The following is a 12,100-nucleotide window of genomic DNA, read 5'->3' as shown; positions in this document are numbered from 1 at the left end:
AGGAGGGTGAGGAGGACGGGATTGTGGCCTCTTTAGATGCAGGGAAGGCCTTCGACTCTGTTGAGTGGGGCTATCTCTGGGAGGTACTTCGCAGGTTCGGTTTCGGTCCGGTCTTCCTCTCCTGGGTCAAGATGGTCTACAGGGCCCCGACGGCTAGGGTACGCACGGGTACGGTGCTCTTCTTTAAACACTTGGACAGTATTGTTACCTCATTTATTTGGAATGGGAAGGCCCCTAGAATAGCTAGATCAACTCTGCAGTTGCCAGGTGTGCTGGGGGGATTGGCTTTGCCTTGTTTTCTGAAATACTATTGGGCGGCGGTCCTGGTGACGGTTAAGTGGTGGTTCTCGGAGGACCCGACTAATCCCGCTTCCACCACGGAGGCGGCATTGATTGGTTCGTTTGGGGAGTTGGGGAATTTGGTTTATAGAGGCCCCAGATCCAATCTTCGGGTGACTCTTCCCATGAAGACGACCCTTAGGGTTTGGGACACGGTCCAAAAACAACTCATGGGACCCAATGACTGGTCCCCTGCGACTCCCTTGTGGGGCAACCCTCGTCTGCCTCACTTTCGCTCTATTCCTGACCCGGTCGTGTGGGCTAGATATGAGGTTAAAACTTTGGGAGACATAGTAGCACAGGGCCGACTAGTCTCTTTTGATGCCTTAAAAAGAGATGAGGAACTCCCGAATCATACGTTCTTCAGATTCCTTCAGTTGCGCCATGCATTCCGGTCCCAATTCCCTGGCCCGCTAAATTAGGAGGGGTCGCCTGTGGAAAATACACTTAAACCCCCAGATACAGGGAAAACGTTGTCCACACTGTACAACATATTTGCGTCCCACGACACATCTGGAGTGTCCCGGCTGTGTGAGTTATGGCGGGGGGATATCCTGGAACTGACAGATGAGGACTGGGAGGAGGGGATTCAGCAATATCTACCCCTTACAATCTCAGCTAGAGATAGGTTCATGCAACTGAAGTTTCTTCACCGTGCATATTACTCTCCAGTACGTTTAGCGAGAATTTACCCTGATAGGTCGGCGAGGTGCGCTAGGTGTGTTCGGATGACGCTGACTTCTTCCATATAGTCTGGTCCTGCCCTGGTGTGAAGGAATTCTGGGAAAATATACTTGCCAATATTAATTCTATTGGGAGAGTGATGGTTCCATACAGCCCGATCCCTCTTTTGTTAGGTATTTGCAACTTCCTGGAGGTCTCATGGGGGAAGAAATTATTTATCTTCTACGCCACACTGTATGCTAGAAAGGCTATCCTATTACAGTGGAATCAGTCCCAGCCACCCACCAGGCAGCTTTGGCAGTCCTTGATAAATAGGGCATTACCATTATATAAAATGACATATATGGGAAGAAACTGCCCCAAAAAGTTTGGGAAGATTTGGGCAGCATGGGTGAAGGCAAAAAATCTAACTATTGATTGAGGCCCCCGGGTCGGGGCTCACGATGGTTGATATAAACTGGTCCCCATAAATAGATTTTTGTGTCTACCTGTGAGAGTGTGGGGTTAAAATGTACAAACTAAAGGTAATCAATCTGACCTCTTATACCTCCACCTGAGATGGGAGCAATGTTCTTGTAAACATATTGTTGATTTGACTACTACTCCTGCATTTGTTAAGAAATGTAAGAAAACTTTGTTAGATGTCTTTATCTATGTCTAATCCATTTTAAACTGTTTGTTTTGGAAAACCTAAATAAACTTTTTTGTTAAAAAAAAAGAAGGTGATAGCGCTCTTTGGTCTCAGTGTCTGGTTGAACTCACATTTTGCAGCAGCGTCCTCCTCTGCCAGGAGCGATATCTGCTGCAACACACACAAATGGTGATTTAACTGAAAGTGTTTGAGACTTAAAAAAAAAAAACACCTATTATTATGTAGATTGGAAAGATAGGGTTTGTACTTGGGGCTTATAATATTGGGCAAATAGTTTGCTGCTGAATCAATGCAGTCTTGGCAAAGAATGGCTACAATTTTTTACTGTGCCTAATGCCTGGTACACACAGTGAGATTATCGGAAGAACGGTCGTTTTTTTTTTGCATGCTAATCTCATATCGAAAATGAAGAGTTTACTAAAAATTACAAAGATTCTCGTACAATAGAATAAAAATTTGGAAGTCACTATGACAAGCCTGGGTTCAAACAGGAGCGTTACGGGAAACTGCAGGCGATTTGGACAGGAATCGCACAGAGCATCTGTTCAAATCACATGCGATTCTCTGCAGTGCAATTTGAGCCTATTCATTTTGTATGGGGTCAAATCACACCACAAAGGTATCGGTTTTGGGTATCAGAGCATTTTCACCAGTACGAATGCTTGTATAAAAATACTTGATATCGCCACCAATACTGGTATCGGTATCAGTGCAACCCTAATATAAGGGTTCATTTTCTAACTGGGGGCGGGGGATTCATTTTACAGCTCAAGTTAGAAGCTGATTGGCTACCATGCACAGCTGCACCAGATTTTGCACTCTCTCGTTTTAGTAAATCAACCCCAAAGTGTAGGAGTTTCATTCATGGTGGATTACTGAACAGATGTGGAGGGAAAAAAACACAAAACACACAAACACCACCAAGACTCAAGTAAATGTACACACAGCATTTGTATTTAGAAATTTGTTTAGCCTGGAATTCAACTTTATAGTGGAATGCCAGTTGTTTAAAAAAAATTACTCATCTTATACCTGACGCATTCTCCAGCAGTCATTACTTGAGCTTTAAAAGTAGATTAGAGCAACCCTGTTGCTAAAATAAAATTGCGTTTCCTGTAAAAGTAAGAAAGTAAACATTTTCCTCTCCTGCTGCTTGCAATGCTGATCACCTTCTCTGATGGAGGGAAATTGTCCTCCAAAGTCTGCACAGAGACGGACCCCTCTGGAAGTGTTGTTCTCTCTGGTGAGCCCTATATTACTACAGGACAGTACAGTGAGGAGCTCATCTCTGTCACTCTGCTTTCTCCTCCAATCAGCATACTCCTGGTTCTCCCACTCTGGGCAATTCAGTACAGGGACTGCAAGAGGCTAACAGGTCAAATTCAGGACTCTGTATTGCTTGCATTTAAATAAAAACAATGATGTATTAATAAATACAGAAAAACATCCATTTGTGTGTTTTAGATCTGCCCGGAGTTCAGCTTTAACAGCTTGCTGCCCGCCCACCATCAAATAACGGCGGGGCGGTACAGCTCTCATTCTGGGACGACGTCGTATGATGCCGACCATGAACGGCCGCTCTCGACCGCATGCAGCAGCGCCATGTTGCTAGGACACGGCGCGACCCCGATCTGGGTAAAGAGCCAATTACAGCCGGTAACGTGTAAACAGAGAGATGCTGGTAATCAGCTCTCCTTGCCTCACGACGACAGAGTGTGAGGAGAGGAGAGCCGATCAGCGGCATCTCCTCACAGGGGGACATCTAGGGATGTAATCAGGGCACTGATTATCAGTGCCCTGATTACAATAAATAAATACAGTGTCACAAATAGTGCCTACCAATGCCAGCATATAGTGCCCACCAGTGGCAGCAATCAGTGCCCACAAGTGCCACCAGTGCCCATTAGCGATGCCAGTCAGTGCTGGCAATCAATGCCGCCTATCAGTGCTGCCCATCAATGCCCATCACTGCTGTCGATCAATGTCCAGTGTCGCCCATCAGTGCCACCCATCAATGACCATCAGTGCCCATCTGTACCGCCTATCCATGCCCACCAGTGCTGCCTATCAGTGCCACCTATTAGTGCCCATCAGTGCCACCCAACAGTGCCTCCTATCAGTGCCGCATATTAGTGCCTCCTCATCAGTGCCCATAAGTCAATCAATGCAGCCTCATCAGCGCACATTAGCGAAGGCAAAAAATTACTTAGTTACAAAATTTACTGACAGAAAAAAAGTAAAAAACATTTTTTTTTTCAAAATAAAAAACCCAGCAGTGATTAAATACCACCAAAAGAAAGCTCTATTTGTGTGAAGAAAATGATAAAAAAATTTGTTTGGGTACAGTGTTGTACGACCGCGCAATTGTCATTCAAAGTGCGACAGCGCTGAAAGCTGAAAATGGCCTGGGCAGGAAGGGGGGTTTAAGTGACTGGTAGGCAAGTGGTTAAAGAAACCTATTTCAGTGTCGGGATCACAATAAATATTATGGATAGTTGCCAGTTGAAGGTAAATTTAAAGTGGAACTTTAGTCAGAAAGTGAAGTCCTGCTAGCTCACTTCAGGCTGACTCCTTTTGCAGCTATAGCTATGAAAAGATTAAAGTGGAACTTTACCCATAACAACTTAACAAACAATAATATACAAAAATCATGTTCTTTAGTAAGGAACATACACATTCCACATTAATAATTAACTACCAAAATTAGTATGTGCTGTAAATTGCCTCCAGCATTGTACCTGTTTCTTCATGGAGGCTGCAATTTTGCTGAAGCCCAGAGCCCCTGAGCAGCAGTAAATCATAGAGCGGAACTAAACCCATTGATTTTACAGCTTCAAAAAACAGTTACATTCCTGGAATGTTGGGATTGCTAACTGTCACATTTGCCTCTGTCAAACCATCAAATGACTGGTGTCATAACCGATCACATGTGCAGCACCATGGCAGTTTCAGATCAAACAGAAGCAGCTTCCTTGTCTGTAAAGGATAGGAGGGTTTAATTCTACTTTAAGGCTGTAAGCAGATTGGCCTCTACAAATTCAGCAGTGCCGAACAAAAGAGAGCAACTGAGCATGTGCAGAGCAGGGTGAGACCGTGTAGTACTGGATATTAAACAGTATAGACACTTATTTTTAATGTTTTACATAACTATACCTGCAAAAGGGGCCAGCCTGAAGTGATCTAGTAGGACTTAATTTTCTGACTAAAGTTCCACTTTAAAAATAAGTGTCTATATTATTTAAAATCCAGTAATAAACTGTCTCACCCTGCTCTGCACATGCTCTGTTGCTCTCCATTTTTAGGCACTGTCGATCTGCTGACAGCCTTAAAGCGGTTGTATTGTCCGCTTGGTCATTTTTACCTACAGGTAAGTCTATAATAAGGGTTATCTGTAGGTAAAATGAATATCTCCTAAATCTGTACGGTTTAGGAGATATTCACCCTGCATGCAGCCGCTGAAGTCAGTGGCACATGCGCAGTGAAGGTCTGGTGTGTTGTGCCGGAACGGAGGGCTGTCATCGCGTATCATGCGTGGGAGTGATGTCATTGCGGCTCCGACGCTGTGAGTGGCCTGGAAGAAATGCAGAGGGAACAATTTAGCTCCCTCAGCGGTGACCGGGCGGCTCTGTGGGAGCTTCGTTCTAAGGTAAGTATTTCATAATGAGCTAGTATGCATTATGCCTTTGCCTTAAAAGGTTTTTTTTTTTTTCGACGCACAACCGCTTTAAAACGGAATTAAACCCTCCTATCCTTTACAGTCAAGGAAGCTGCTTCTGTTTGATCTGCAACTGCCATGGTGCTGCACATTGGATCAATTATGACACCAGCCATTTGATAGTTTGACAGTTTGGTTGAGGGCCCAAGCAAATGTGACAGTTAGCAATCCTGGTATTCCAGGAATATACCGTAACTGTTTTTTAATTCGTTAAATCAATGGGTTTAGTTCCGCTTTATGATTTACTACTGTTCAGGGGCTCTGGGCGTAAGCAAAATATCAGCCTCCAGCAAGAAGAAACAGGAGCAATGCTGGAGGCAATTTACAGCTCACACTAATGTTGGTAGCATAATTTTTAATGTGGAATGTATGTTCCATGCTAAAGAACATTCGTTTTTATCAAGTTGTTATGGGTAAAGTTCCACTTTAAGTTTATCTAGTCACAAAAATCCCTGCGCTACTTTCTAGAGTGTAAAAATATTTTACTTTAAATTATGGGTGCATATAATGTACAGAGTGGGGTGGGGGTGTATATAATGTACAGAGAGGGGTGGGGGGTGTATATAATGTACAGAGAGGGGTGGGGGAGGAATAGAATGTACAGAGGGGTGAGGGATGTATAGAATGTACAGAGAGGGGTGGGGGTGCATATAATGTACAGAGTGGGGTGTATATAATGTACAGAGAGGGGTGGGGGGTGTATATAATGTACAAAGAGGGGTGGGGTGTACATAATGTGCAGAGAGGGGTGAGGGATGTATATAATGTACAGAGAGGGGGGGGGGGGTGTATATAATGTACAGAGAGGGGTGGGGGTGTATATAATGTACAGAGAGGGGTGGGGGTGCATATAATGTACAGAGTGGGGTGTATATAATGTACAGAGAGGGGTGTATATAATGTACAGAGAGGGGTGGGGAATGTATAGTATGTACAGAGAGGGGTGAGGGTGCATATAATGTACAGAGAGGGGTGGGGAGTGTATATCATGTACAGAGAGGGGTGAGGGGTGTATATAATGTACAGAGAGGGGTGAGGGGTGTATATAATGTACAGAGAGGGGTGGGAAGTGTATATAATGTACAGAGAGAGCTGGGGAGTGTATATAATGTACAGAGAGGGGTAGGGGGTGCTTATAACATACAGAGAGGGGTGGGGGTGTATATAATGTACAGAGAGGGGTGTATATAATGTACAGTGAGAGGTGTATATAATGTACAGTGAGGGGTGTATATAATGTACAGTGAGAGGTGTATATAATGTACAGTGAGAGGTGTATATAATGTACAGTGAGAGGTGAGGGGTGTATATAATGTACGGTGAGTGGTGTATATAATGTACGGTAAGGGGTGTATATAATGTACTGTAAGGGTTGTATGTAATGTACAGGGAGAGGTGAGGGGTGTATATAATGTACAGTGAGAGGTGTATATAATGTACAGTGAGAGGTGTATATAATGTACAGTGAGAGGTGTATATAATGTACAGTGAGAGGTGTATATAATGTACAGTGAGGGGTGTATATAATGTACAGTGAGAGGTGAGGGGTGTATATAATGTACAGTGAGGAGTGTATATAATGTACGGTAAGAGGTGTATATAATGTACGGTGAGGGGTGTATATAATGTACAGTGAGGGGTGTATATAATGTACGGTGAGGGGTGTATATAATGTACGGTGAGGGGTGTATATAATGTACGGTGAGGGGTGTATATAATGTACTGTAAGGGTTGTATGTAATGTACAGGGAGAGGTGAGGGGTGTATATAATGTACGGTGAGAGGTGTATATAATGTACAGTGAGAGGTGTATATAATGTACGGTGAGGGGTGTATATAATGTACAGTGAGGGGTGTATATAATGTACAGTGAGGGGTGTATATAATGTACAGTGAGGGGTGTATATAATGTACAGTGAGGAGTGTATATAATGTACGGTGAGAGGTGTATATAATGTATGGTAAGGGGTGTATATAATGTACAGTGAGGGGTGTATATAATGTACGGTGAGGGGTGTATATAATGTACGGTGAGGGGTGTATATAATGTACGGTGAGAGGTGTAAATAATGTACAGTGAGGGGTGTAAATAATGTACAGTGAGGGGTGTATGTAATGTACAGTGAGGGGTGTATGTAATGTACAGTGAGGGGTGTATGTAATGTACAGTGAGGGGTGTATGTAATGTACAGTGAGGGGTGTATGTAATGTACAGTGAGAGGTGTATATAATGTACAGTGAGGGTTGTATATAATGTACAGTGAGAGGTGAGAGGTGTATATAATGTACAGTGAGAGGTGTATATAATGTACAGTGAGGAGTGTATATAATGTACGGTGAGGGGTAGGGGTGCTGAAATTAATCGTTGCATCGATGCATCGCGATTCGGGTATCCCCGATGCGGCATCGATGCATAAGGACCGGAAAATCGATTGCAGGTGACGTCATGGCGACTAGCTCCCGGGAATGCTCTCGGAGCGTATTTTTAAAATTACATTCTTTTAATAAACTCTGTGTTACAATGGATGATGTGCCCCGCTGGCTGCACTGTGTATGTGCTTTTTAAAAAACTATGTCACTTCATACCGAATTTCACTGTTGTATGAAATATCCCACTCATGTGACTCCTGTCCCGCCCCTCTCCGCTCTCCTGAGTCCTGACGTCAGCGGGAAATTCTCAGTCCCGCCCGCCTCTCTTCTGATACAATAGCTATAGTCAGCGGGCGGGGCTGAGAATTCCCCTCTGACGTCAGGACTCAGGAGACGTGAGAGGACAGCGGCCGGAGAGAGGAGAGGGGCGGGGCGGGCCGGGAGTCACATGAGCGGGATATTTCGTACTACAATGAAATTCGGTATGAAGTGACAGTTTTTTAAAAAGCACATACACAGTACAGCGGGGCACATCATCCATTGTAACACAGAATTTATTAATAGAAAGTCATTTTAACAACAGTAACATTACACCTCACGCTCCATGCTGACAGGTCCCTGGCTATCCTGTGCACATTCCACTGTTAACTCCTAGTGTGCTGGAAGGTGCAAACAGGAATGCCAAGGAACTGTCAGCACCAGTGGCGGCCCGTGCATTGTGGGGGGGGGGGGGGGGGGTTAGTAATGGCTGCATTTAATGGGCACAAGTGGCTGCGTTTGATGGGGGAGGTTCAGTATTTTTCAGTTTGTTTGCGCCCCCCAAAAAATTTTGAGCACCAGCTGCCACTGGTCAGCACAGAGACAGTACAGGAACTTCACAGGGCTGTTTGTCATCTGTGGATTGTAATCCCTTCTGACCTCCAAGCAGCCGTGTGTGTGAATCTCTGTACCCTGTAGTGCACCAAATTAGTGCACTTTTTAAGGGAGTGAGGTTATTTTTAATTCAAAGCGGAGTTCCAGTCAATTTTTTGTTTATTAAAAGTCATCAGCTACAAAAAAAGTGCATCTTCTGACTTTTAATAAAAAGACACTCACCTGTCCCACAATCCAGCAACGTGGCCACCCAAACCCTCCCTTCTCTCCCCCGCCTGTCCATGGCACTGGCAATACTACTGTGGGCATCCGGCTGTGACAGCTCGCAGCTTCACAGCCAAGTGCGCATGTCTCACTGCGCTGTCCTGCATAGCCGGGCAATCTTTTGGGAACTGTGATGTGTGCCAGAAGATTGCAGGGTGGAAGGGCCGCCTAGGTGGCCCAAGCGGAAGTGGAAGCTCGTCGGTAATCGTGATGCATCGCGGAATCGAATCAAATCCTTGACCAGATAATCGTAATCGAATCGTGAGACCAATGAAGATGAGCACCCCTAGTGAGGGGTGTATATAATGTACAGTGAGGGGTGTATATAATGTACAGTGAGGGGTGTATATAATGTACAGTGAGGGGTGTATATAATGAGGGGTGTATATAATGTGAGGTGAGGGGTGTATATAATGTGGGGTGAGGGGTGTATATAATGTACAGTGAGGGGTGTATATAATGTGGGGTGAGGGGTGTATATAATGTGGGGTGTATATAATGTGAGGTGAGGGGTGTATATAATGTGGGGTGAGGGGTGTATATAATGTGGGGTGAGGGGTGTATATAATGTGGGGTGAGGGGTGTATATAATGTACAGTGAGGGGTGTATATAATGAGGGGTGAGGGGTGTATATAATGTGAGGTGAGGGGTGTATATAATGTACGGTGAGGGGTGTATATAATGTACGGTGAGGGGTGTATATAATGTACGGTGAGGGGTGTATATAATGTACGGTGAGGGGTGTATATAATGTACGGTGAGGGGTGTATATAATGTACAGTGAGGGGTGTATATAATGTACAGTGAGAGGTGAGGGGTGTATATAATGTGAGGTGAGGGGTGTATATAATGTGGGGTGAGGGGTGTATATAATGTGGGGTGAGGGGTGTATATAATGTGGGGTGAGGGGTGTATATAATGTACAGTGAGGGGTGTATATAATGAGGGGTGAGGGGTGTATATAATGTGAGGTGAGGGGTGTATATAATGTACGGTGAGGGGTGTATATAATGTACGGTGAGGGGTGTATATAATGTACGGTGAGGGGTGTATATAATGTACGGTGAGGGGTGTATATAATGTACGGTGAGGGGTGTATATAATGTACAGTGAGGGGTGTATATAATGTACAGTGAGAGGTGAGGGGTGTATATAATGTGAGGTGAGGGGTGTATATAATGTGGGGTGAGGGGTGTATATAATGAGGGGTGTATATAATGTGGGGTGAGGGGTGTATATAATGTGGGGTGAGGGGTGTATATAATGAGGGGTGAGGGGTGTATATAATGTGAGGTGAGGGGTGTATATAATGTACGGTGAGGGGTGTATATAATGTACAGTGAGGGGTGTATATAATGTACAGTGAGAGGTGAGGGGTGTATATAATGTACAGTGAGGGGTGTATATAATGTGAGGTGAGGGGTGTATATAATGTGGGGTGAGGGGTGTATATAATGTACAGTGAGGGGTGTATATAATGTACAGTGAGAGGTGTATATAATGAGGAGTGAGAGGTGTATATAATGTGAAGTGAGGGGTGTATATAATGTGGGGTGAGGGGTGTATATAATGAGGGGTGTATATAATGTGGGGTGAGGGGTGTATATGAGGGGTGTATATAATGTGGGGTGAGGGGTGTATATAATGAGGGGTGTATATAATGTGGGGTGTATATAATGTGGGGTGAGGGGTGTATATAATGTGGGGTGAGGGGTGTATATAATGTGGGGTGTATATAATGTGGGGTGTATATAATGTGGGGTGAGGGGTGTATATAATATGGGGTGAGGGGTGTATATAATGTGGGGTGTATATAGTGTGGGGTGAGGGGTGTATATAATGTGGGGTGAGGGTGTATATAATGTGGGGTGAGGGGTGTATATAATGTGGGGTGAGGGTGTATATAATGTGGGGTGAGGGGTGTATATAATGAGGGGTGTATACAATGTGGGGGTGTATATAATGTGGGGTGAGGGGTGTATACAATGTGGGGGTGTATATAATGTGGGGTGAGGGGTGTATATAATGAGGGGTGTATACAATGTGGGGGTGTATATAATGTGGGGTGAGGGGTGTATATAATGTGGGGTGTATATAATGTGGGGTGAGGGGTGTATATAATGTGAGGGGTGTATACAATGTGGGGGTGTATATAATGTGGGGTGAGGGGTGTATATCATAGGGAGTGAGGGAAGCCCCCTGTAGAACACACGGTGATGTGAGTAGATAACACACAGGCGATGTGAAGGGACCATTCAGCCGGCAGACAGGTGTATGTGTTGTACATGGTGGGGAGGAGGAGGGGCGGGCGTGCAGTGTACACCGAGTAGCGGAAGGTGTAAGGAAACACACACCGACCTGTCAGTACCGGGTCAGCCTCACATCTCCGCCCGGCTAGCTTTCTACTCCCGAGCCTCCGCCACCGGAAGTGCTCACATCGCTCCCAGGCCGCGACTGACAAAACATTTCCGACTCTGCCACTGCAGACCCCGCCTCTTCCGGCGCCGATGCACCACTAAGCTCTCGACCGATCCATGTTAGCACCGCCCATTGCCGTCTCGGCCCCGCCTCCATAAACCCTGTCTGGTATGGCTGGGAAACTCATGGTAGTGCACCAGGTGGAATGTTGTGCCTTGTATTAGATATAAATCAATCAGCTTCTATCTGCAGCTTGTTCAGTACGTTTTGGTAATGAAAGCTTGAAGCTTATTAGTTTGCCATGCACAGCTGCTCCAGGTATGTGTTTAGGGATGAGGTGACTTCATAAAGTTCATGTATATTTTCAATGTAGATATATCCGGAAGAAGAGAGACCAATCAATGGGAAGTGCTTATGGGCAGATTCAAGATCCTGAAGTCTATTTAGAGCAGTGTCTATATGGTCCCTTGCTTAATAAAGACTCTCGCTTTGAACACCTCCCATTGGCACATTGGTGAGGTTGTATTTAATTATGGTCAGTCAAAACGTTTTTATTGCTTCTGTGATCTGGTGGCAGCACTCTTCATCTGTCATCATAGAATTGTTAAGGAGCCAGGTCCACTCATGCTTAGGCAGATGGGGTACCACCAGAGTCAGGACAACTGGGGAGTGATCTGACCATATAAGAGTATTGGAAAACACGAGAATTGGGACTTTTAAGGTGTAGAATAAATTGTCAAAATATCAAATATAATATATGAAAATGCTTTTATTTTGAGGAGCA

General features: G+C 44.7%; 1 protein-coding gene across 5 annotated transcripts in view; it reads right to left on the bottom strand.

Annotated features, from left to right (window-relative positions):
* ZBTB43 (zinc finger and BTB domain containing 43) overlaps positions 1 to 11,395 on the bottom strand; it is a 72,254-nt gene extending 60,859 nt beyond the window's left edge. For 4 of the 5 annotated variants that reach the window (XR_012236045.1, XM_073599732.1, XM_073599730.1 and 1 more), the window contains exon 1: positions 11,257 to 11,395. The gene's annotated coding sequence lies outside the window, so the exon portion shown is untranslated. The remainder of the gene's footprint in view (positions 1 to 11,256) is intronic. The other variant, XM_073599731.1, reaches the window with a different exon arrangement.
* Positions 11,396 to 12,100: the final 705 nt, after the last annotated feature.

Source organism: Aquarana catesbeiana, linkage group LG09, assembly GCF_042186555.1.
Source record: "Aquarana catesbeiana isolate 2022-GZ linkage group LG09, ASM4218655v1, whole genome shotgun sequence".
NCBI lineage: Eukaryota > Metazoa > Chordata > Amphibia > Anura > Ranidae > Aquarana > Aquarana catesbeiana.
The sequence above is the reverse complement of the archived record's forward strand: the minus strand, read 5'-3'. Positions and strand labels throughout refer to the sequence as shown.